The following is a 27,289-nucleotide window of genomic DNA, read 5'->3' as shown; positions in this document are numbered from 1 at the left end:
AAATAGAAAAGACTAGAGACCTCTTCAAGAAAATTAGAGATACCAAGGGAACATTTCATGCAAAGACGGGCACAATAAAGGACAGAATGGTGTGGAACTAACAGAAGCAAAAGATATTAAGAACAGGTGGCAAAAATGCACAGAAGAACTATACAAAAAAAGGTCTCAATGACCCAGATAGCCACAAATTTCTGATCACTCATCTAGAGCCAGACATCCTAGAGTGTGAAGTCCAATGGGCCTTAGGAAGCATTACTACGAATAAAGTTAGTGGAGGTGATGGAATTCCAGCTGAGCTATTTCAAATTCTAAAAGTTAATGTTGTTGAAGTGCTGCATTCAGTATGGTAGCACATTTGTAAAACTCAGCAGTGGCCACAGGACTAGAAAAGTTTTCATTCCAGTCCCAAAGAAGGGCAATGTGAAAGAATTCTTAAACTGTCACACAACTGCACTCATTTCACGTGCTAGCAAGGTCATGCTCAAAAACCTTCAAGCAAAGCTTCAACAATACATGAACCAAGAACTTCCAGATATACAAACAGGATTTAGAGAAAGGAGAAGAGCCAGAGATCAAATTGCCCATATCATTGGATCATAGAAAAAGCAAGGGAATTCCAGCAAAACATCTACTACTGCTTAATTGACTACTCTAAAGCCTTTGATTGTGTGGATCACACAAACTGGAAAATTCTAAATGAAAAGGGAATACCACAACACCTGCATCCTGAGAAGCTTGTATGCAGGTCAAGAAGCAGCAGTTAAAACCAGACATGGAACAATGGACTGGTTCAAAATTGGGAAAGGAGTACATCAAGGTAGTATATTGTCACCATGCTTGTTTAACTTCTATACAGAGTACATTATGCAAAATGCCAGGTTGGATGAAGCATAAGCTGGAGTCAAGATTGCCTGGAAAAAAATCAACAAGCTTAGATATGCAGATAATATCACCCTAATCACAGAGAGTGAAGAGGAACTAAAGAGCCTCTTGATGAAGGTGAAAGAGGAGAGTAAAAAAAGCAGGCTTAAAACTCAATAGTCAAATGACTAAGATCATGGCACGTGGTCCCATCACTTCATGGCAAATTGATGGGGACAGAATGGAAACAATGACAGACTTTATTCTTTAGGCTCCAAAATCATTGCTGATGGTGACTGCAGCCATGAAATCAAAAGATGCTTGCTCCTTGGAAGAAAAGCTGTGACAATCCTAGACAGTGTATTAAAAAGCAGAGACATCCCTTTGCTGACGAAGGTCCATCTAGTCAAAGCTATGGTTTTTCCAGTAGTCATTTAAAGATTTGAGAGTTGGATCAAAAAAAAAAAAAGGCTGAGGACAAAAGAACTGATGTTTTCGAATTGTGATGCTGGAGAAGACTCTTGGACAGCAAGGAGATCAAACCAGTCAATCCTAAAGGAAATCAATCCTGAATATTCGTTGGAAGGACTGATGCTGATGGCTGAAGCTGAAACTCCCAATGCTTTGGCCACCTAATGAGAAGAACTAACTCACTGGAAAAGACCCTGATGCTGGTAAAGATTGAGGGCAGAAGGAAAAGGGAGGGGGTGGGTGACATAGGATGAGACGGTTGGATGGCATCATCAACTCAATGCACAAGAGTTTGAGCAAACTCTGGGAGATTGTAAAGGAGAGGGAAGCCTAGTGTGCTGTAATGCAAGGGGTGGCAAAGATTTGGACTTGACTGAGGGACTGAATAATATCAACCTCAAGTTGGCACTTGCCAAGAGCATTTGCAAACAGCTAAACAACTATAGCTTCCCTGGTGGCTCAGATGGTAAAGCGTCTGCCTGCAATGCAGGAGACCCAGGTTCAATTCCTGGGTCGGGAAGATCCCCTGGAGAAGGAAATGGCAATCCACTCCAGCACTCTTGCCTGGAAAATCGCATGGATGGAGAAGCCTGATAGGCTACAGTCCGTGGGGTCGCAAAGAGCCAGACACGACTGAGCGACTTCACTTTGACTTTCAAACAACAATAAGAACAAGGGTATTTACCATCTGCCTCTGTGGAGACTGAACCCTGTACTGCTGTAGCTGTTGACCTTCAACACCCTCCAAGGGAGTTCACAGTGGAGTGAGGCGCTCTGTGCTCTGGGGAATCTGGTGAGACAGGTCTTTAGATAGTTGGATATTTTTAGGAACACATTTTATGATCCCAATACCTGTATCTCCTCATATCTGAAACAGCACTAAATCCATTCATGGTGACATCAGATCCTAGGAGAAAACCTCATATAAAGTAAGTGCTTGATTGCATTGAACTCCCCCTTCACCAGAACCGTATATATTGACCTTCTCCCCACTACCTCTTCCCTGGCTTCCCTGGTGGCTCAGAGGGTAAAGCATCTGCCTGCAATGCAGGAGACCTGCGTTCAATCCCTGGGTCAGGAAGATCCCCTGGAGAAGGAAATGGCAACCCACTCCAGTACTCTTGCCTGGAAAATCCCATGGACAGAGAAGCCTGGTAGACTACAGTCCATGGGATTGCAAAGAGTCAGACATGACTGAGCGACTTCACCACTACCTCTTGGGAGCAATCTCTCAGAGCTATCTGTTTGCTGTCTCCCTGGCTGAGGTCCTCATTTTGCCGCAAATAAAACTTAACCTGCAACTCTCAAGTTGTGCATCTTTTTTAGTAGATAATAACAACAGTATCACATTGATAAACTTGCCTCAAATAAATAAAATCTAGTCGAATGCAACAAGAAGTGCTCTCAAGATGGTGGAGTAGAAGGATGTGCACTCATCTTCTTCTGCCAGAACACCAAAATTATAACTAGTTGCTAAACAACCATTGGCAGGAGAATGTTGGATCCCACCGTAAAAAGATACTCCATGTCCAAGGGCAAAGGAGAAGCCCCAACAAGACAGTGGGAGGGGTGCAGTTACATTTTAAAATCAAATCTCAGACCACCAAAGATGCTCGGAGGGCACAAACAAAATGTTGGCGCACGAGGATCAAGGGAAAGGAGCAGTGATCCCCACAAGAGATTGAGCCAGATCTGCCTTTGAGTGTCTCCTGCAGAGGCATGGGTCAGCAGTGACCTGCCTTGGGAACAGGGCCTCTGGCTGCAGCAGAACTGGAGGTGCAGCTTGTGGCCTTAAGTCCTCTTGGAGGAGGTCACCATTAGCTCCACTATAAACTGCCAAGTAGATGACTTACAAACTAGAGAACAATTATACCAAAGAAGTTCTCACAGTGTTGCAAAAGCTCTAGGGCCCACAACAGATTTCCCAACCTGGGGATCCAGCAATAGGACTGAGAACCTCCAGGGAAACAGACTTGGAGGGCACAACAAAACCTTGTGGGCACCAGGACTCAGGAGAAAGGAGCAGTGACCCCACAAGAGATGAGCCAGACTTGCCTTTGAATGTCCAGGAGTCTCTGGTGGAGGTGTGGGTTGACAGTGGTCTGCTGCTGGGTCAGGGGCACTGGCTACAACAGTCCTGGGAGCTGCAGAGTGCTGGCATAAGTCCTTTTGATGGAGGTCACCATTACTGCCATTATCCCTACAATAGTTTGGCCTCAGGGAGGGAACACAACCTCACCCATCAGCATAAAATTAGATTAAAGATTTACAAAGCATCACCTTGCCCACCAGACCAAGACCCAGTTTTACTCACAGCCAGTCCCTCCCACTAGGAAGTTTCCATAAACCTCTTAACTTCATCTATCAGAGGGCAGACAGAATGAAAACCACAGTCACAGAAAACTAACCAAACTGATCACATGGATTGCAACCTTGTCTAACTCAATGAAACTAAGAGTCATGCCATGTGTGACGGACAGCTCATGGTGGAGAGTTCTCACAAAATGTGGTCCACTGGAGAAGGGAATGGCAAACCACGTAAGCATTCTTGCCTTGAGAACCCCATGAACAGTATGAAAGATAAAAAGATATGACACTGAAAGATGAACTCCCCAAGTCAGTAGTTGCCCAGTATGCTACTGGAGAAGAGTGGAGAGAAAGCTCCAGAAGGCATGAAGAGGCTGAGCCAAAGCAGAAACAACACCCTATTGTGGATGTGTCTGATGGTGAAAGTAAAGTCTGAAGCAGTAAAGAACAATATTGCATGGGAACCTGGAATGTTAGGTCCATGAATCAAGGTAAATTGGAAGTGGTCAAACAGGAGACAGCAAGAGTTAATATCGACATTTTAGGAATCAATGAACTAAAATGGACCAGAATGGGAAATTTAGTTCAGATGACCATTACATCTACTACTGATGGGCAAGAATCCCTTAGAAGAAATGGAGTAGCCATCATAGGCAACAAAAGAGTCCAAAATACAATCTCAAAAGTGACAGAATGATCTCTCTCCCTTTCCAACGCAAACCATTCAGTACCATAATAATCCAGGTCTATGCCCCAACTACTAATGCTGAGACAGCTGAAGTTGAATGGTTCTGTGAAGACCCACAAGACCTAGACCTAAAAAAAGATGTCCTTTTCATCATAGGGGACTGGAATGCAAAAGTAAGGAAGTCAGATACCTAAAGTAACAGGCAAGTTTAGCCTTGGAGTACAAAATGAAGCAAGGTAAAGGCTAAGAGAGCTTTGTCAAGAGAACTCACTGATCATAGCAAATACCCTCTTCCACAACTGAAGAGACAACTCTACACATAGCTATCACCAGATGGTCAACACCAAAATGATACTGACTATATTCTTTGCAGCCAAAGATGGAGAAGCTGTATATAGTCATAAAAAACCAGACTGGGAGCTGACTGTGGCTCAGATCATGAACTCCTTATTGCAAAACTCAGACTTAAATTGAAGAAAGAAGAGAAAATCACAAGGCCATTCAGGTATGACCTAAATCAAATCCCTTACGATTAAACAGTGGAAGTGACAAATAGATTCAAGTGATTAGATCTAATAAACAGACTGTCTGAAAAACTATGGTTGGAGGTTTGTAACATTGTACAGGAGGCAGTGATCAAAACCATCCCCAAGAAAAAGAAAGGCAAAATGGTTGTCTAAGGAAAAAGAGAAGGAAAAGGCAGAGGCGAAAAGGAAAGATACACCCATATGAATGCAGAGTTCCAAAGAAAGCAAGGAGAGATAAAGCCTTCCTAAGTGAACAATGCAAAGAAATAGAGGAAAACAATAGAATGGGAAAGACTAGAGATCTTTTCAAGAAAATTAGAGATACCTAGGGGACTGTGAAGAAGGCTGAGCGCCGAAGAATTGATGCTTTTGAACTGTGGTGTTGGAGAAGACTCTTGAGAGTCCCTTGGACTGCAAGGAGATCCAACCAGTCCATTCTGAAGGAGATCAGCCCTGGGATTTCTTTGGAAGGAATGATGCTAAAGCTGAAACTCCAGTACTTTGGCCACCTCATGCGAAGAGTTGACTCATTGGAAAAGACTCTGCTGCTGGGAGGGATTGTGGGCAGGAGGAGAAGGGGACGACAGAGGATGAGATGGCTGGATGGCATCACTGACTCGATGGACGTGAGTCTGTGTGAACTCCGGGAGTTGGTGATGGACAGGGAGGCCTGGCGTGCTGCAATTCATGGGGTCGCAAAGAGTTGGACACGACTGAGCAACTAAACTGAACTGAACTGAAGGGAACATTTCATGCAAAGATGGGCACAATAAAGGACAGAAATGGTATGGGCCTAACAGAAGCAGAAGATATTAAGATCAGCTGGCAAGAATACACAGGAGAATTATTTTTTAAAAAAAGATATTAATGACCCAGATAGCCATGATGTTGTGATCACTCACCTAGAACCACACATCTTGGAGAGTGAAGTCAAGTGGACCTTATGAAGCATCACACCAAAAGACTAATGGAGGTGATGAAATTCCAGCTGAGTTATTTCAAATCCTAAAAGATGATGCTGTCAAAGTGCTGCAACTCAGTATGCCAGCAAATTTGGAAAACTCAGCAGTGGCCCTAGTACCAGAAATGCTCAGTTTTCATTCCAATCCCAAAGGAGGCCAATGCCAAAGAATGTTCAAACTGCTGTACAAATGCACTCATCTCACATGCTAGCAAAGTAATGCTCAAAATTCTCCAAGGCAGACTTCAACAGTACATGAACTGAGAACTTCCAGATTTTCAAGCTGGATTTAGAAAAGGTAGAGGAACCAGAGATCAAGTTGCCAACATCCATTAGATCATAGAAAAAAAACAAGAGAATTCTAGAAGAACATCTACTTCTGCTGTATTGACAATGCTAAAGCCTTTGTGTAGATCACAATAAACTGGAAAATTTTTAAAGAGATGGGAATACCAGACCACCTTACCTGCCTCCTAAGAAACCTATATGCTGGTCAAGAAGCAACAGGTACAACTGGACATGGAACAACGGACTGGTTCAAAATTGGGAAAGGAGTACATCAAGGCTGTATATTGTCACTCTGCTTTTTTAACTTTTATGTAGACTGCATCATGTGAAATGCTGGGCTGGATGAAGCACAAGCTGGAATCAAGACTGCCAGCAGAAATATCAATAACCTCTGATATGCAGATGACTCCACCCAATGGCAGAAAGCAAAGAGGAACCATAGAGCCCCGTGATGAAGGTGAAAGAGGTGAGTGGAGAAGCTAGCTTAATCTCAGAATTCAAAAAACTGAGATCATGGCATCCAGTCCCATCACTTCATGGCAAATTGATGGGGAAACAATGGGAACAGTGAGAGACTTTATTTTCTTGGACTCCAAAAATCACTGTGGATGGTACTGCAGCCATGAAATAAGAAGATGCTTGCTCCTTGGAAGAAAGCTATGACAAACCTAGATAGTGTATTAAAAAGCAGAGACTTTACTTTTCTGACAAAGGTCTGTCTAGTTAAAGCTATGGTTTTTCCAGTAGTCATGTATGCTTGTGATAGTTGGACCATAAAGAAGGCTGAACACCAAAGAATTGATGCTTTTGAACTGTGGTGTTGGAGAAGACTCTTTAGAGTCCCTTGGACTGCAAGGAGATCAAAACAGTCAATCCTAAAGGAAATCAATCCTGAATATTCATTGGAAGGACTGGTACTGAAACTGAAGCTCCAATATTTTGACCACCTGATGTGAAGAGCTGATTGATTTGAAAAGACCCTGATGCTGGAAAAAATTGAAGGTAGGAGGAAAAGGGGATGACAGAGGACGAGATAATTGGATAGCATCACTGACTCAGTGGAAATGAGTTAAGCAAGCTCCAGGAGATAGTGAAGGACAGGGAAAGCTGGCATGCTGCAGTCCATGGCTTGCAAAGAGTCAGACACGACTGAGTGACTGAACAACAACAAGAAGTAGAATGGTGGTCAGGTAACTCAGGGAGAGAACATATTGCATGAGAGAAGAACAAGATGTGAAAAGAAATAAAAAACCCTGGGAAAGAGCTACACACAGCTGAGTTGTGAATGAGCACTGAAAAGGGCCAAGAAATGGGAAACCAGGATGTTGTAATGTCATGGACATCAACAGAAGACAGTATTCCAAAAAGGCGGAGGGATCAATAGAAAATGTTTTAAGTACCAGATCATATAGTCGTTCATTGGGAGGACACTGGTGTTGTTCATGAGAGCATTTCTCATGGTTTCAGATGTCAAACCTATTAATATTCAAATGTGTGAGAGGAGATCATGATGGCAGAAAAGATGGATGTGGAGCTCATCTCTTTCAACCAATAGATCAAAATTACATTTACACACAGAACAATTCTCACAGAGTAACCACGCAACTCTGGCAGAAGATTTCATACAACCAAAACACAAGAAAGACCATGATGTAACTGGGTAGGATAAAAGTAAAAACAACAACAACAAAAAAAACTAGGATGGGACTGTGCCCCTAGGAGGGAGCTGTGAATGAGAAGAGGTTCCCTGGTAGCTCAGCTGGTAAAGAATCCGCCTGCAATGCAGGAGACCCTGGTATGATTCCTGGGTAGGAAAGATCTGCTGCAGATGGGATAGTCTACCCACTCCAGTATTCTTGGGCTTCCCTGGTGGCTCAGACAGTACAGATTCCCCTTCAATGTGGGAGACCTGGGTTCAATCCCTGGGTTGAGAAGATTGCCTGGAGAAGGGAACAGCTACCCACTCCAGTATTCTGGATTGGAGAAGTCCATGGACAGAGGAGCCTGGCATGCTGCAGTCCATGGGGTCGCAAAGAGTCAGACATGACTGAGCAACTTTTAATTCATTTCCCTTGCCTTCACAGATGAAGGAGCCTTCTTCATCTGTGGCGAGATGAGCTGGGACAGACAGGAATCTTCGGAGGAGAGTATAGCAAGTAGCTTGCAGGAAGCAGAATGGAGAGATACCAGCATACCTGGTTCTGACCGCCTCCAATCTTTACCCTGCACTCACTGCCTCGACTATCCTCAGAGTGTGCTGATCATCTACACTGGATGTTGAGTAGGGCCTCCTCTTTGGCATCATAGCCCTGTTGTGGCAGGGCCTGTTCCCAGTTGTTGGGAGTAGAAGTCCCTGATCTGTTTCTGAGCTGCAGGGTGGGGTAGGTGGGTTGGGAGTACTTCCTGAGAGAGGAACCACTGAGTATTGCTACATGGGAGCCATTCATCAGCAAGAGCGTATCTACGGGTTTGTGGGAACTGGGTGCTGAACAGCTTCAGTGGTCAAATGTGGGGAGAAATCTGGGGTTGGCTGCACAGATACAGCCTGAAGGGACTAGGGTGTGGCCCAGACCAAAACTGGGAGGAGTGTGCAAAATGGAGCCCAGGTTCATTATGAAGCCCCATTGTTACCACACACATGTGAAGAGAGGGCCCCTGGCCCCACCACAGCTGCCTCCTCAGCAAGCTCACAGGGCTCCACCTCTGCAACTACTGGGAACAAGCAAGCAGTTGCCCCAAACTTGGAGGCAGGGCTGAAGCTGAGCCCTGTCTCGTGACTTTGTGATGTTGGTGGATTTATGCTGTTAGTGCCTTTGTAAGTTCAGTGCCTGTGGAACATCCAAGAAGATTAATGTTCCTGTGGGTGTTCCTGTGGGTGAGGTGGGTCTGGAGTTAGCAGATGTGGACACTGGGGCCATGTGCCCAGGGAGGCCAGGCTGGGGCCTCTGGTGAATGTTTAGCTCCCATGACGTGTCCAGTTGAGTGACTATGTGACTATTAGTCCCTGGTACGCAGATCTGTGCCTATGGATCTGTGCTGATGGCTTTCTGAGGGACGTATGGGCCAATTCCTTGGATTCCCATGGTTGATGCAGGACTGATGGCAGTGCCAAGAACAGTGTATTTTGTGGGCCCACACAATGGGTGACAGACAACATCACAGACTCAGAAGGCAAGGATCACAGATTGCTTTTGGAAGGTAGAAAAGGCAAGGAAATATTCTCCTCTGAAACCTTTGCTAAAGCATTAGACTACGGATCACAACAAACAGGAAAATTCTAAAAGAAATGGGAATACCAGACTACCTTACCTGCCTCCTGAGAAACCTGTATGCAGGTCAAGAAGCAACAGAACTGGACATGAAACATTGGACTGGTTCAAACTTAGGAAAGGTCTATAACACAGCTGTATATTGTAGCCCTGCTTCTTTAACTTCTATGCAGAGTACATCATGTGGAATGCCAGGCTGGATGAATCACAAGCTGGAATCAAGATTGTTGGAAGAAATAACAACCTCAGATATGCAGATGATACTACCATAATGGCAAAAAGCAAAGAGGAACTAAAGAGCCTCTTGATGAAGGTGAAAAAGGAGAGTGAAAAAGCTGGCTTAAAACTCAGCATTCAAAAAACTAAGATCATGGCATGTGTTCCCATCACTTCATAGCAAATAGAAGGGGGAAAAAATGGAAACAATGGCAGATTGTATTTTCTTGGGCTCCAAAAACACTGCATATGGTGACTACAGCCATGAAATTAAAAGACACTTCTCCTTGGAAGAAAAGCTATTACAAATCTAGACAGCATATCAAAATCCAGAGACATCACTTGACAGACAAAGGTCTACATAGTCAAAGCTAAAGTTTTTTCAGTAGTCATGTACAGATTTGAGAATTGGACCATAAAGAAGGCTAAGTGCCAAAGTATGGATGCTTTCCAAGTATGGAGCTGGAGAAGACTCTTGAGACTTCCTTGGACAGCAAGGAGATCAAAGCAGTCAGTCCTAAAGGAAATCAACCCTGAATATTCATTGGAAGAACTGATTCTGATGCTCCAATACTTCAGTCACCTGATAGGAAGAGCCAACTCACTGGAAAAGACCTGATGGGAAAGATTGAGGGCAAGAGAAGGGCGTGACAGAGGATGAGATGGATGGATGGCATTTTCAACAAACTCTGGAAGATAATGAAGGGCAGGGAAGCCTGCTTCAGTTCATGGGGTTGCAAAGAGTAGCAACTGAAGAACAACTAAACCTCTTCAAGGGATCAGCCCTGCTGAAACTTTGTTGTTTAAACCACTAAGCAAGGAACTAAGCAGATATAGCAGGAGGGAGGGTGAGAGGAGGCATTCAGTGGTCAGAGGTATTAGTGTAAGATTTCTGTAGTTGAGATTGTGTTGATGAGATTTAGGGTGTGGTCCTCAGAGAAGGATGGAGGTGAAAGTCATTTCACCCAATTAACTTATACTTTTTTAGTTGATAATCCATATGGCATAAAATTCACCCTTTTAAAATGTACAATCCAGTGGTTTATATATATTCACAACACAGTGAAGCCATTACTACTATCCAATTCTAGAATTAAATACATAGATTTGATTGACTAGTGTTATTTTGCTTTCATATATTATAGCACTTTAAAAAAATATTCCATTTGTTTCTGCTGCAGCTCCTGGAGACTGAGAAGCATAAGGGAAATTTTCATGAGAAAATATTGAGTATGAAGAATTCTTCTGAATATATTTATTACACTTGATACACTTGGCCAAATGGAGACATGCCTCCTGTTGATTCACCAGGTTTGTGATTGTGGTGCTGTGAACCCTTTCAGTGGAAGGCAGAGGACAAAGCAGAAAGGCACACCCTGGCTCCCTAGCAGAACTGCCCTTGAAGATCAGGGCCAGGAGACTGAGGATTGGGGGAGTGTGGCCCTCAGCTTCAGCAGTCCCCAAGAATGCTAGGGCACAGCCCTTCTGCAGCAGGTCTTTGGGCACAGATAAACCCCTGACGCCACACTCAGCCATGGGCCTCTCTCACCCTCCTGGTAGGAGTCCCAGTGGAGGTCACCCCTCTCATTCACTGCACCTGTTCCCTTCCAGGAGTACCATGGATGAACTGGTATTCTCTCCCTTCCCTCCTGGGGGCGGGGGGCTCTCCTCCCCTGGGCAAGTGTTCTTTTGCTCCCAGAAGATTTCCTATAACTCATAAATTATTTAGAAGCAAATGTGACCTAACCTGAACTGATTTGAGGCTGTTTACATTCTTTAATTCATTCGGTGTGAATATTCAAACATATCACAGTAGAAAATTTGTGTTGGGTGTTAGGCAGTATATGATAATTGGCATGAAATTGCCTTTCTAAAAATCCTGAAAATTCTGCCCTTATGCACAGTAAATCTAGCCCCAAGAATTTTGGATAAGGGAGTGTGTTAAGTTGCTCATTCGTGTTCAACTCTTTGTGACCCCATGGACTGTAGCCCGCCAGGCTTCTCTGTCCATGGGATTCTCCAGGCAAGAATACTGGAGTGGGTTGCCATTCCCTTCTCCAGGGGATCCTCCTGACCCAGGGATTGAACCCATGTCTCCTGCATTGCAGGCAGATTCTATACCATCTGAGTGGCCCACTTATTTTATAGGCACTGCTCACTGGGTAGTACTCACTACGTACAGGGCCTTACTCATTTCCATATTCCCTATGATGCTCTGCATGTCACAGGCCCTCGCTGAGCCTGACTGAATGCCACTCTGACATGTGCTCTCACTGGGCTAGGGATTGATGACATTTGTCTTAGCTTGGGCACTGAATTAACACCACCAGGCTTGAAAGTCACAGTACTGCTTACCAGGGAAAGACATTCTGCCAACTGTGGCTAACTGTGAGCACAGCAGGGTCCTGAGGAAGGAAACGGTGGCATCATGCCATTCTGGCTATTCATGGAAAGGGCCAGGTGTCACCAGAAGGTGGGAAAGCTCGTTCGCCAAGGCCAGCTCATGCTACCTAGACGGACTGTTCCTTGCCTCCATGATTCAAAAGAGAATAAACCGATTCTTCCTTGAGGCCACAAAATGGCATGAACAGGCCGTGTAGGTTGAAGCATTTCTTGTTTACCCTGAAAGAGATTTGGGCTCTAGGGTAGAGATTGAAGCCTACAAAGCTGGAAATTGAAATGTCTGCTTAGTCCATAGAATGCCCTGCATCAAGGCTTTGGGGCCACCCTCTGTGGACTCTCCATGTGTGACTTTAATGGGATATGATTATGAAACTATCTCTAACTTCCCCCGCTCCCCAAATCAAAGCCACAATGAATAAAACGACCCCATAATAATTTCTGCATATTTTGGTAACAAAGGAAATGGCTGTTGATGATAATAAAAACTGCTCTTCATAAATTCACACCCTTTGTTGCCATTTATAAAAGAGACCTTTTATTGCAAGCTCATTAGTAGCTGAACTTTATTTTGTCAAAGGAAATGGAGTCAAAAGAGATTATGTTTCATCTTTAATATGGCCATTCAACAACAGAGCCACTATCCTGAGTTTCAGATGAATTTAATTGAAACATAATGAACAAAATTAGTTGTTTTATGCAATTAGAATCCTATTTAAATAGGTTAGAAAATGAATAGGATGAGAAATGTGTTTGACTTGATTTTCCTCAAGATGGACTCTCTAGGCCTCCTCTGCCTCCTGGTTTTCTCTCCTCACTGAGTAAGACACTAATATTTTTGGAATTTAAGTATAATTTTGACTTGCCAAGTTTTCCCCCCAGGCAATAGAATGGGCAGTGGGAACCAGTCACAGAGAACTAAGGGAGCAAACACTCTTCTAGCTCAATGAGGAACAGTTCCTTACACATCTGAACTCCCTTCCCTTCTGAGGTAAGAAAGGTTATTATTGAGCAGTGTCTAACCAAAGGTAAGGAGTGATGATATGAGTACAGATCTTCCCTCTGCCCCTTAATAACTTTGTGACTTGGTATGTATCTCTTGACATTTGGACCTCAGTTTCTCCTTCAGTACAATGAGAATAATAAAATCCATTTCTTGAGACTGATGGTGGGACTTCCCTGGTAGTGTAGCGGTGAAGAATCCATCTTCCAATTCGAGGGATGCAGGTGTGATTCCTGTTCGGGGAACTAAGATCCCACATGCCGTGGGGCAACTAAACCTGAGCTGCAACTAGAGAGCTGTGCACTCTAGAGCCTGCATGCCACAACTAGTGAGCCCATGCACTCTAGAGCCCATGTCCACAACCAGAGATGCCCTTGGGTTGCAACAAGACAGTCCACGCACCACAATGAGAAGCCCTTGCACCACTACAAAGGGCCTGCCTGCCACAGTGAAGACCCAACACAGCCAAACTTTTAAAAAATAATAATAATAAAAAGAGTGCTGTAAGTGTGGTGTGAATGTACATAAGGTATTTGGCGTATTGCCCTGCTCAAAAAGTGGGAACTGCTGCTGCTGCTACTGATCTTCTTTACCATCATCAGCATCTTCATCTTCATTTTGATCATCCATCTTCCAACTTCTGGGACCTTGATGTGTTGAAGACCATCAACACCTCTAATTCACATTGGTATACATAGGCTTTCCAGGTATTACCCTACTTAACTGGAGGAAAGAGATGAAATCAGAAGGCTAATTCGCTCAGGGGGCTGGGAGGGTTTGCACTCTTCTTGGGGAGAGTGACAGAAGCTGGTAAGTCTTGATATGGGGGAAGAGCAGCACAATGTGAAACCCCTGCAGAGGGTCACATAAAATTCTCATCAGTTCCCCCATCTGTGATGTGAGGGAATGAGGCCATCCCCATGGACCTTTCCAGCTCTGAAGTGCTTATGATTCTACAACTACTGCCGGCTCTTCTGCCTAATGGAGCACATTCCAGTGAGCCAGCCGTTGCCAGGAAAGTCTTCCAACCTGCATCAGAGCTGCTGAAGCTTCCTACTGAGTGTTCCCTTCCAGCATCACTGTTGACTCAATGCTAGAATGTGGCTTCCTGAGGAACAGTGGAGGTGAGAATAAAGACAAATGAGATTTGGCACAGCCTTAGTAAACAGAGCCTTCCCTGTATAGAACAGCTCTGGCTGAGAGGAGACCAAGGAAAATTAAAAAAAAAAAAAAATTACTCATTTCGCTATGGTTTCATCAGCTTGAAGGTTTAAATGGATGCTCAATGAAAAAAGTAAAACTGGTATTACTTTTAACTACAAGATGCTATTGCAATGTTCCAGTCTCCTACCCAGTTATTTCTGAGAGCCCCAAGGGATATCTCAGATGCACTCGTAAGTAAATCTTCTTGGCTTCCCATGGTGACTGTCATTTTGTTCTGTTTCTTCTCCAGTATAACCTTAGGGATGTCAGTTCCTCAGGTGTCACTGCCTGCAGGTTTCTGTAGCTACTGATGATGCCGGAGCTGTCCCACCTCACACCCAGAAAGCAGTGTGGACACTGCCACTGCTGTAATGCTAAAGATGGAGTAAGGTGCTGCTGGCCCCAGCACTGGCCGAAGTTGGGGATCTCAGGGCCAGGACAGCCACCACCATTCTTAGCTGAGGGTGGCTCCCACTGACACCCTGCTCAGCCCTGCACTTCTCCAAAGCAGGAGGAATTGGCATCCTGCCCTGCACCCCTCCTTTTGTGGCTCTCTGGTCCCCAGAGTAGTGCAACTTCATGCTCTTAACCTCCCAAGGAGACTGTTGTTGTATACACTGCCTTTTTGGGTTTTGTTTATAGCAGTTCTTGCTCTCATGAGGGGTTTAGGGTGCCACAGGGCTGGCTGTTGGAGACTCTGAAGGATGTGAAGAACAAAAATTCACTCATATGACTTCAGCACTGGTGGTCTTATTGCAGGGATAAGAAGATGCAAAACTCAGTCATGTGGCTGGGCCTCACGGGGCTCCAGGAAGAATCTGGCCTCATGGAAATGAACATGACTGGCAAAAGAAATGTTTTTCTTGGGACCTGCTTATCGTATTGTGCCCCCACCCTCAGTTCGCTGGCCTTTAACTTTTTCTCTCATCAGCAAGCAGCTCCCTGACCCTTCCTTCCAAGGCCTCTGCTGCCATTTGGTCTTTGCTGTTAGCTTGTGATTTTTATTAGCTTCTGCTCCCAATACTACTGATTCTTGCAAAGGTCCAGACCAAAATCATTACTAGAAAATAAGTTTTACGAGGACATGGATTTTGGTTTTTCTTGTTTATCTCTAGTACTTAAAAAAGCGGCTCTACCACTTCATAAATGTGTAGTCTTGGGGCAAGTTACTTAGGCGTTCTGTGCCTTGCTCTTTTCTGACCTTCAAAATGTGGACAAAAAATAGCAATGCATTTATTGGGTTGTTTTAAGAATTAAATAGATTAATACTTGTAAAGTACTTGTATTAGTGTCGGGCACAGACTATGTTCAGTAGAAGCATTTGTTAAATAAATTTAAAAGTAAGGCATCTACACACAGCTGGCACTCAATGAGTATTTGATGAATATATTAAGCATATTCCTTGAAGAATCAGATTGACTTAATTGCCCTTGTTCAAGTGCTCTTGTTCCAGGCTGGCTTATATAGTCCCTTAGCCTCTATTGACCACCTCTGGGTCAGCTTTGCCTTCCAAGCCATTTGCTGGGCCAGGAGTTTGGGTTCGTGCTACCACAAAATGACATATATAGAAGGAACCCCTTAAAAAGGGTTTTGGAAGTGGTAGATACTCTGGGCATGCCTATCTGGTTCACTGTAAGGACTTTACCGTATAGTCAAAACTGTTCCTCTGCTCGAATGGATAAGTTACTTACATATTCATGCTCTGGTGGCTCAGATGGTATAGAATCCACCTGTGATACAGGAGACCAGGGTTTAATACCTGGGTCAGGAAGATCCCCTGGAGAAGGGAACAGCTAACCACTCCAGTGTTCTTGCCTGGAGAGTCCCTGGCAGGCTATAGCCTATGGGGTTGCAAACAGTTGGACAGGACTGAGTGACTAAATGCACACACAATACACATGCACCCAGTTCCTTCCTTTGGGCAACTCTTTCCCAGAAGGGTACTCTGTCTCCCTGGCTGAGATGCCCATGGTGCTCTCCTTGGCCTGCCAATGGGCTCTGTCTTCTCCTTCACTCAGTGCTAAATCGACCACTGAGCCTCTTGTGATATAGCTCCTTCCTTTTGTCTGTCATTCTTTAAACTTCTTCAGCTCAGGGACCTTCAGGGTCTAGAAGAGAGACCTCTTCTACTGTGCACTACTGTGTATTCATATGCATATACGTGCATTTTGATGCCAAGATGCTCCCTCTCTGACCCAAAGGAACTTGGATTTTATATCTTCCAGCTTGGAGGCCACCTGAGAGCTGGAGATAACATTTGTGGGGCTGCCAATCAGATAATGAGCAGAGCGCTTTATTATTCTTGCCCTCTGGATCCGAAGAGAGCTGAGTTCCACAAGAGGTCCTAAGTTATCAGGGAGGAAGTTTTTCAATTTAATTTTTTCAGGGAGTTGAGTCCCTGAAGTCTCACAAGCTGAAATGGAGCAGTGGAGGGAGCTGGCAAGGGAGTCTCCATTATGTGAATGGGCAGGACAGGTAATGAGAGCAGAAGTAAGCTCTACTGAGGGCCACGGGGAGGAGCGGAAGGGAAGAAGCTATTAGCTTTGACTGTGGCGTCCTGGAATGACTGCTACCTAGATGGCTAAACTGTTACTTTCTGGAAACTGGCATTTAATTATCTATGCCTTGAAGCCTAGGGGACCCCACCAGACCGCTTCCGGGTCCCTTAGGGCAATGGTTCCCCATCAATCTACATGCCAGTATCATTTAGGGGGTTATTTTAAAATAGATACTGGGTTCACACTCAAAACTTTACATGCAAATCATAGGAATCTTACGATTCTTTAATCCACCACAGCTGGTCCCAGTGTAGACCATCATGGGCCAATCTGGGAACTTTGCAGAAAATGGATATTGACACTTGGAAAAAGCATGGACCAAAGGAAAAGCATCAGCTATGGTAGTCCAAGACTTGGGATAAGTCATTCAATCCCTATGAGCTTTACTTTCCTCTGTTGTCACATGGGAATAGTAACCCTTGCCTTGTCTATTTCACAGAGTTGTTTCAAGGAGGGCAGATAAATACATGGAAGAGAACTGAAAAACAGAATCCAAATCTATGGCATAAAGCTCATAAAGTTACTTGTGTGCTCTTGATAAATTTGTGATGAATCCTATGAAACAAATAATCCTGTGTGAATGCCTCCTCTGATCCTGCCCCATGTACAAAAAAATGCATAAGCAGGACAGGTTTAGTTAAACTCTATGCTTCTCTTATCCCACCATTAAGAAGCAGTTACCTCTAAGATGAAGATAGAAGAAATGAACATATACTTTTACCTCTATCCTAACCCTAAAGCTTACTAAAATTATAATAAAATGTTTTTCTTTAATGACAAAATAATAATGACAAGTTGAGAGAGAAGATAATATTAAAAGTAGACACTAGAAAGCCAAGGGGTGGCCAAATATTTGGTAGATTTGAAGGAGCTGAGTCCTAAGCTGGCAGTAGGGGAAAGCCAAGAAGAAATGCAACTTAACACATAGAATCTTTCTATTCCCACAAGGCTCAGAAAGGAATGATTCCATGTACATCTAAAAGTAGGGATGTGGGTGGAGTAAAAGTAGAAAAATTGTTTAAGTAAAAATTAAGAATGCAATGAACACTCCAGAATTCTCCTCAAAGACTCAGAAATTGCTGATTCCATGTTTGTGTAGAAGTATAAGTGAAGGCAGAACTAAAGATAGGATAACTGCTCAGAGATTAAGGAGACCCTGGTCCAGTTTCTTACAGACAGTCTCGTTTCTGCCCCAAGGAAAGACTGGAAGTATGATTTCTGAAGAGCATAAGACAGAACAGTGGACTAGAGGACAAGAAGCATCACTGAGAACAGAAACATGTTGGAAACAAGGGGATTAAGTAGAAGTGACAAACTGACTAAGACTCTGCCTTATTCCTCCACTTGGTTAGTTCTCAACATGCTGGAAATTCAACTTAAGTTCTACAGACAGGAGAGTAAACTGTAACCCAACAGAAGAGAGCTCAAGATTATGACACTGGAGATTTCTCCCCAAATGGCCAAGACATTTAACCCAACAGGAAAGCCCAGAGTTGCCAATCCCTTCCCTTGTACACTCAGCTTTCAAATTGTTTTTTGCTGTGTGTGTGTGTGTGTGTGTGTGTGTGTGTGTGTGTGTGTGCATGCATGCATGCATGTGTGAGGGAACACCAGAGCATGCCTATCTGGTTCACTGTAAGGACAAAATGTGGTCCACTGGAGGAGGGAATGGCAAATGACCCCAGGATACTTGCTGCTAGAACCACATGCACTGTATAAATAGGTCAAAAGATATTACACTGAAAGATGAGTCCCCCAGGTTGGAGGGTATCTAATATGCTACTGGGGAAGAGTGGAGGGCAACTACTAATAACTCCAGAAATAAGGAAGTGGCTGGGCCAAAGCAGAAATGACACTCAGTTGTGGATGTGCCTGGTGATGAAAGTAAAATTCGATGTTGTAAAGAATAGTATTGCATAGGAACCTGGAATGTTAGGTTGATGAATCAAAATAAATTGGACATGATCAAGCAAGAAGTAGCAAGAGCAAACATCAATATCTTAGAATTAGTGAACTAAAATGGGTGAATTCAGACAACCGTTATATAATTTAAATGACCATTATATCTACTACTGAGGGCAAAAAGCTCATAGAAGAAATGAAATAGCCCTCATAATCAACAAGAGTCCAAAATGCAGTACTTGGGTGCAACCTCAAAAATGACAGAATGATCTTGGTTCATTTCCAAAGCAAACCATTCAGCATCATGGAATTCAAGTCTGTGCTCCAACCACTGATGCCAACAAAGCTGAAGTTGAATGGTTCTATGAAGACCTACAAGACCTTCTAAAATTAACACCAAAAAAAAGATGTCCTTTTCATCATAGGGGATTGGAATGCAAAAGTAGGAAGTCAAGAGATACCTGGAGTAACAAGTTTGGCCTTGGAATTTAAAATGAAGCAGGGTAAAGGCTAACAGAATTCTGCCAAGAGAATGCACTGCTGCTGCTGCTGCTGCTAAGTCACTTCAGTTATGTCTAACTCTGTGTGACCCCATAGACAGCAGCCCACCAGGCTCCCCCGTCCCTGGGATTCTCCAGGCAAGAACACCAGAGTGGGTTGCCATTTCCTCCTCCAATGCATGAAAGTGAAAGTGAAGTCACTCAGTCGTGTCTGACTCTTCTCAACCCCATGGACTGCAGCCTACCAGGCTCCTCCATCCATGGGATTTTCCAGGCAAGAGTACTGGAGTGGGGTGCCATTGCTTTCTTTGAGAGAACGCACTAGTTGTAGCAAACACTGTTTATCAACAACACAAAAGACGATTTCACACATGGACATCACCAAATGGCCAATTCTGACATCAGATTGATTACATTCTTTGTAGCCGAAGAAGGAGAAGCTGTATTCAATGAGCAAAAACAAGACCTGGAGCTAACTGTGGCTCAGATCATCAGCTTCTCATAGCAAAATTCAGGCTTAAACTAAAGAAAGTGAATAAAACCACTAGGCCAGTCAGGTATGACTTAAATCCCCTGTGAATATACAGTGGCAGTGATAAATAGATTCAAGGGATTAGATCAATAAACAGACTGCCTGAAGAACTATGAACAGATAGGAAGCAGCAAACAGGAAGTCACAAACAAAACCATCCAAAAGAAAAAGAAAAGAAGGCAAAGTGGTTTGAGGATGCTTTGCAAATAGCTGAAGAAAGAAAAGAAGCAACAAGCAAGGGAGAAAAGGAAAGGTACACCTAACTAAATGCAGAGTTCCAGAGAATAGTGAGGAGAGACAAAAAGGCCCTCTTCAGTGAAGAGTGCAAAGGAATAGAGGAAAACAACAGGAGAAAGACTAGAGATCTCTTCAAGAAAATTGGATATATCAAAGGAATATTTCATCCAAAGATGGGCACAATAATGGACAGAAATGGTAAAGGTCTAATAGAAGCAGAATAGATCAGGAAGAGATGTAAAGACTACACAGAAGAAATGTACAAAAAATGTCTTGATGACCACGATGCTGTGGTCAGTCACCCAGAGCCAGACATTCTGGAGTGTGAAGTCAAGTGGGCCATAGGCAGCACTGATGTCAATAAAGCTAGTTGAAGTGATGGAATTCCAGCAGAGCTATTTAAAATTCTAAAAGATGATGCTATCAAAGTGCTGCACTCAATATGTCAGCAAATTTGGAAAACCCAGCAGTGGCCACAGGACTGGAAAAGATCAATCCTCATCCCAATTCCTAAGAAGGGCAGTACTAAAGAATGTCCAAACCACCAGACAATTGCACCCATCTCCCATGCTAGTAAGGTTATGCTCAAAATCCTGCATGCTAATCTTCAGCATTACGTGAATTGAGAACTTTCAGGTGTTCAAGCTGGGTTTAGAAAGGCAGAGGAACCAGAGATCAAATTGTCAACATTTGCTGGATCATAGAGAAAGCAGGGCTATTCCAGAAAAACATCTACCTCTGTTTTACTGACTACACTAAAGCCTTTTACTGTGTGGATCATAACAAACTGGAAAACTCTTAAAGAGATAGGAATACCAGACGATCTTATCTGTCTCCTGAGAAACCTGTATGCAGGTCAAGAAGCAACAGTTAGAGCTGGACATGGAACAACTGACAGGTTCAGGATTGAGAAAGGAGCACAACAAGGCTGTTTATTATCACCCTGTTTATTTTAACTTCTATGCAGTGTACATCATGCAAGATGCCGGGCTGATTGAGTTGCAAGCTGAAATCAAGATTGCAAAGAGAAATATCAACAACCTCAGGTATGTGGATGATACCACTCTAATGGCAGAAAGCAAAGAGGAACTTAAGAGCCTCTTGATGAGGGTGAAGCAGGAGAGTGAAAAAGCCGGCTTAAAACTCAATATTAAAAAAACTGAGATCATGGCATCCAGTCCCATCACTTCATGACAAGGGAAAACGGGGGAGCAGTGACACATTTCCTCTTCTTGGGCTCTAAAATCACTTCGAATAGTGACTGCAGCCATGAAATTAGAAGACGATTGCTTCTTGGCAGGAAAGTTATGAGAAACCTAAACAGTGTGTTAAAAAGCAAATGCATCACTTTACCGACAAAGGTCCATATAGCCAAGGTTATAATCTTTCCAGGAGTCATGTATGGATGTGAGAGCTGGACCATTAAGAGGTCAGAGCATCGAAGAACTGATGCTTTCAAACTGTGGTGCTGGAGAAGACTCTTGAGAGTCCCTTAGTCAGCAGAGATATCGAACTAGTCTCAAAGGAAATCAGCCCTGAATCCTCACTGGAAGGACTGATGCTGAAACTCCAATACTTTTGCCACCTAATGTGAAGAGCCAACTCATTGGAAGACCCTGATGCTGGGAAAGACTGATGGCAGAAGTAAAGAGGGCAACAGAGGATAAGATGGTTGGATGGCATCACTGATTCAATGGACATGAACTTGGGCAAACTCCAGGAGATGGTGAGGGACAGGGAAGCCTGGCGTGCTGCAGTCCACAGGGTCGCAAAGAGTCAGACATGACTTGGCAACTGAGCGACAAGAGAAATTTAAAAAGAAACCTCTCACTTCCCAATAAAAACTACCACTAATAGCCTCAGGAAAATAAGAACAAGATGCTACGAAAAGGAACATTCAAAGAACCTAAAAAAGTTCTTGAAAATTGGTATAAATTTAAGTAAATCTCTAAAAAAAAAAAAAAAAAAAAGAACAATATAAAGGTAAGGAAAAAAACAAGAAAAGAAAGAACCAGTCCTGCAGTTTAAGCACTCACACAATTGGAGTTCCAGAAAGAGAAAACAGAGGTGAAGAAATCAATAGGAAAATAATTCTAGAAAATTGTCTATAACTTATAAACAGGAATTTTACATTGTATGGGCAGACTGAGTACCCAACACTCAGTGTTGAGGAAAAAAAGACACATGAAAGTTATTTTAGAATTTCAGAATTGTGGGTACAAAAACTGACTTGAAGCTTCAATATTCTATAGAGAGTCAACTATTAGAATGACAGGAAATTTCTCAATAGCAATAACAGGATCTAAAGTACAAGAGAGTAAAAAGAAAAATTATTTCCAATTTTGAATAAATATCAAACTACCAATTTAGTTTGATATAGAAAGATATTTTTCAGACTTACAAACACAATTAATTTACATCTATTGTTCCCCTTTCTAATAAAGTTACTGGAGAATGGGTTCTATAGAAATAGCAGAGTTAGCCAAAAAGAGAAAGACAAGGTTTGCTAGTATTCTTTGTTTGCTTCTTCAGTTTATTCTCTATCTATCCACAAGAGACTGACCACTGTGGACTACATGACCTGAGCTCTCTTGCCACTGATTTGCAACTGGACTTGAGCAATAGGGGCTTCCTAGGTGACGCTAGTAGTAAAGAACCTGTCTGCCAATGCAGGAGACATAAGAGACGTGGATTTGACCCCTGGGTCGGGAAGATCCCCTGGAGGAGGATATGGCAACCCATCGCAGTATTCTTGCCTAGAGAATCCCCGTGGACAGAGTAGCATGGACAGGCTTAGTCCATAGGATCGCAGAGTCGGATATGACTGAAGTGACTGAGCACGCACACATGTACTTGACCAATAGAGGGCTTCCCTGGTGGCTCAGTTGATAAAGAATTCACCTGCAATGCAGGAGGCCAGGTTCAATTCCTGGATTGGGAAGATCTCCTGGAGAACGGACGGCAACTCATCTCATATTCTTGACTGGGAAGTCTCGTGGACAGAGAAGCCTGGTGGGCCCCAGTCCATGGGCTCAGAAGAGTCGGACACAACTTAGTGACTAAATTACATTGACCAATACAAATGCTGGCAGAAGATCAGGATGAAGAAAGAGATGGTAATATTTATTTCCCATGTTTTTTCCCCGCTGGGCTTCAGTTGGACAGAGGCTGTATTCTACCTAAGACTTTGACTTTCTGTGGGTGACCTTCTCCCATGGCTCTAGCTCTTACAGGTCCAAATAAAGGAGTCCAAAGATTCCTCCCTTTGCTACTATGGAGTTCTTCTCCCACTGTGTAGCAGATCTAGATATCAACCAATCCAGACTTGAATAGGTCAAAGGCTCTGGAGGAAAACAACTGAATTCTTAATGTACTTGTAAGTGTTGAAGAAGACATATATTGTCACCCTCCAAATTTAACTTATATGCAGGATGGAGGAGCCTGGGAGGCTGCAGTCCATGGAGTCACACAGAGTTGGACACGACTGAAGCGACTTAGCAGCAGCAGCAGCAGCAGAGTACATCATGCAAAATGCCAGACTGGATGAAGCACAAGCTGGAATCAAGACTGCCAGGAGAAATATCAATAACCTCAGATATGCAGATGACACCATCCGTATGGCAGAAAGTAAAGAGGAAATAAAGAGGCTCTTGATGAAAGTGAAAGAGGAAAGTTAAAAAGCTGGTTTAAAACTCAATATTCAAAAAACTAAGATCATGGCATCCAGTCCCATCACTTCATGGCAAATAGATGGGGAACCAATGGAAAAAGTGACAGACTTGTGATCACTGACCTAGAGCCAGACATCCTGGAATGTGAAGTCAAGTGGGCCTTAGAAAGCATCACTATGAACAAAGCTAGTGGAGGTGATGGAATTCCAGTTGAGCTATTCCAAATCCTGAAAGATGATGCTGTGAAAGTGCTGCACTCAATATGCCAGCAAATTTGGAAAACTCAGCAGTGGCCACAGGACTGGAAAAGGTCAGTTTTCATCCCAATCCCAAAGAAAGGCAATGCCAAAGAATGCTCAAACTACCACACAATTGCAGTCATCTCACACGCTAATAAAGTAATGCTCAAAATTCTCCAAGCCAGGCTTCAGCAATATGTGAACCATGAACTTCCTGATGTTCAAGCTGGTTTTAGAAAAGGCAGAGATCAAATTGCCAACATCCGCTGGATCGTGGAAAAAGAGAGTTCCAGAAAAGCATCTATTTCTGCTTTATTGACTATGCCAAAGCCTTTGACTGTGTAGATCACAATAAACTGTGGAAAAGAGATGGGAATACCAGACCACCTGACCTGCCTCTTGAGAAATTTGTATGCAGGTCAGGAAGCAACAGTTAGAACTGGACATGGAACAACAGACTGGTTCCAAATAGGAAAAGGAGTTCGTCAAGGCTGTATATTGTCACCCTGTTTATTTAACTTATATGCAGAGTACATCATGAGAAATGCTGGACTGGAAGAAACACAAGCTGGAATCAAGATTGCCAGGAGAAATATCAATAACCTCAGATATGCAGATGACACCACCCTTATGGCAGAAAGTGAAGAGGAACTCAAAAGCCTCTTGATGAAAGTAAAAGTGGAGAGTGAAAAAGTTGGCTTAAAGCTCAACATTCAGAAAACTAAGATCATGGCATCCGGTCCCATCACTTCCTGGGAAATAGATGGGGAAACAGTGGAAACAGTGTCAGACTTTATTTTTCTGGGCTCCAAAATCACTGCAGATGGTGACTGCAGCCATGAAATTAAAAGACGCTTCCTCCTTGGAAGGAAAGTTATGACCAACCTAGATAGCATATTCAAAAGCAGAGACATTACTTTGCCAACAAAGGTCCGTCTAGTCAAGGCTATGGTTTTTCCAGTAGTCATGTATGGATGTGAGAGTTGGACCGTGAAGAAAGCTGAGCACCAAAGAATTGATGCTTTTGAACTGTGGTGTTGGAGAAGACTCTTGAGAGTCCCTTGGACTGCAAGGAGATCCAACCAGTCCATTCTGAAGGAGATCAGCCCTGGGGTTTCTTTGGAAGGAATGATGCTAAAGCTGAAACTCCAGTACTTTGGCCACCTCATGCGAGGAGTTGACTCATTGGAAAAGCCTCTGATGCTGGGAGGGATTGGGGGCAAGAGGAGAAGGGGACGACAGAGGATGAGATGGCTGGATGGCATCACTGACTTGAGGGACGTGAGTCTGAGTGAACTCTGGGAGTTGGTGATGGACAGGGAGGCCTGGCGTGCTGCAATTCATGGAGTTGAAAAGAGTTGGACACAATTGAGTGACTGATCTCATCTGAAAATCACTGCAGATGGTGACTGCAGCCATGAAATTAAAAGACACTTGCTCCTTGGAAGAAAAGCTATGACCAACCTAGACAGCATATTAAAAAGCAGAGACATTACTTTGTTGACAAAAGTCTGTATGGTCAACGCTATGGTTTTTCCAGTAGTCGTGTATGGATTTGAGAGTTGGACCAGAGATGGCTAAGCACCAAAGAATTGGTGCTTTCACACTGTGATGTTGGAGAAGACTCTTGAGAGTCCCTTGGACTGCAAAGAGATCAAATCAGTCAGTCCTAAAGGAAATCAATCCTGAATATTCATTGAAAAGACTGATGCTGAAGCTGAAGCCCCAATACTCTGGCCACCTGATGTGAAGAACTGACTCACTGGAAAATTCTCTGATGCTGGAAAGATTGAAGGCAGGAGGAGAAGGGGATGACAGAGGATGAGGTTGTTGGATGACATCACTGACTCAATGGACATGAGTTTGAGCAAGCTCAGGGAGTTGGTGATGGACAGAGAAGCCTGGCATGCTGTAGCCCTTGGGGTCGCAAAGAGTTGAACACCACTGAGTGACTGAACAAGGTATTTAGGAAAGAGATACACAGCTTGGGAGCAGATCTGAATTAGTGTCAAGACCATAAAAAGCAAGAAGATGGAAAAACAAACAATACAAATATTAAATCCAAGAAAAAAACAAAAAGTTGTGCCGAGGAGGAAAAGTAATTGTAATATGCTACATAGTTCAGCTGTTGCTGCTACTGCTGCTAAGTTGCTTCGGTCGTATCCGACTCTGTGCGACCCCATAGATGGCAGCCCACCAGGCTCTCTGTCCCTGGGATTCTCCAGGCAAGAACACTGGAGTGGGTTGCCATTTCCTTCTCCAATGCATGCAAGTGAAAAGTGAAAGTGAAGTCGCTCAGTCGTGTCCGACTCCTAGCGACCCCATGGACTGCAGCCTACCAGGCCTCTCCGTCCATGGGATTTTCCAGGCAAGAGTACTGGAGTGAGTTGCCATTGCCTTCTCCAGTTCAGCTGTAGTACTCATATAATCATAATAATTTAACTAAAATCAGTCTAATCAAAATTGCCATATGACTTACTGGGAATAGAGGTAGATAAGAAATGGTGTGTGGAGGTTGGTGAGAGCTGGTGATAGTGGTGGTAGCAAATGAGATTTACATCCTCCTCTTCCTCAATGGGAAGTCAGTAAACAATACACAAAACTTAAAAACCAAAGAAACCACAGAATAATATAAATAGCAGAAATAATCTATAAGCAGATTATTTAAAGTTATACCAAAAGAATCAACTGAAAGAGGTAAAAAGTGTTATCTCTGGGAGAAGGGAATAGTGAAGTGGAGAATTATTCACTGTGTTTTGCTTTTTTTTTTTTAATTATTTAGTTTTGGCTGTGCTTGGTCTTTGTTGCTGTGCTTGGGCTTGTCATTGCTGTGGCTTCTCTTGTGGAGCGTGGGCTCTAGGGTGCTTGAGCTTTGTAATTCCAATTCCCAGGCTCCAGAGCACAGGCTCTGTTGTGGCACACAGGTTTAGTTGCTCCATCACATGTAGGATCTTCCCAGACCAGGGATCCAACCCGTGTGTCCTACATTGGCAGGCAGATTCTTTACCACTGAGCCACCAGGGAAGCCCCTGTATTTAGCTTTTTAGCAAGACATAGAGAACTATTGTCTCAATTATGATCATGTGGACTTGTGATAAAAAACTCATTTTTCTTTAAAAAGGGGGGAAAGTAACTAAATTTCTAATTCGCTCCTTGTATTCCCATCTCAAATACTATAATAAAACTCCCTAAATTTTCATGCTGCCTTTCAGAAGAACAGAACTCAAGACAAAAAAATCTAGGAGGCAGGAGGTAGAGGACAGGAAGACTTTGTTTTGGGGTGGCCAAAGACCCTCCAGTGACAGTAGGTGTGCAGATAGAATCTGCACCCCAGGAAGCTCAAAGTAGAAATAATCAAAGACCCAAACAAAACAGGCTGAACTGTTCTAGACATCAAGAGGTAACCCCATAGGAAGGAGCCCTGGATTGTACAGAGAGTCAGGTTCCTTTAGTTCC

General features: G+C 43.4%; 1 long non-coding RNA gene and 1 other non-coding gene across 2 annotated transcripts; both read left to right on the top strand.

Annotated features, from left to right (window-relative positions):
- The first annotated feature begins 1,323 nt into the window (after positions 1–1,323).
- Positions 1,324–16,325, top strand: LOC132345945 (uncharacterized). Its single transcript, XR_009495545.1, has 3 exons — positions 1,324–8,918; positions 10,770–10,899; positions 12,871–16,325. It is a non-coding gene; the product is annotated as an uncharacterized lncRNA (long non-coding RNA).
- TRNAC-GCA (transfer RNA cysteine (anticodon GCA)) lies at positions 1,781–1,852 on the top strand. The gene has a single exon. It is a non-coding gene; the product is annotated as a tRNA-Cys (tRNA).
- Positions 16,326–27,289: the final 10,964 nt, after the last annotated feature.

Source organism: Bos taurus, chromosome 8 (assembly GCF_002263795.3).
Source record: "Bos taurus isolate L1 Dominette 01449 registration number 42190680 breed Hereford chromosome 8, ARS-UCD2.0, whole genome shotgun sequence".
Lineage (NCBI taxonomy): Eukaryota > Metazoa > Chordata > Mammalia > Artiodactyla > Bovidae > Bos > Bos taurus.
This window is presented reverse-complemented; position numbering and strand designations above follow the sequence as displayed.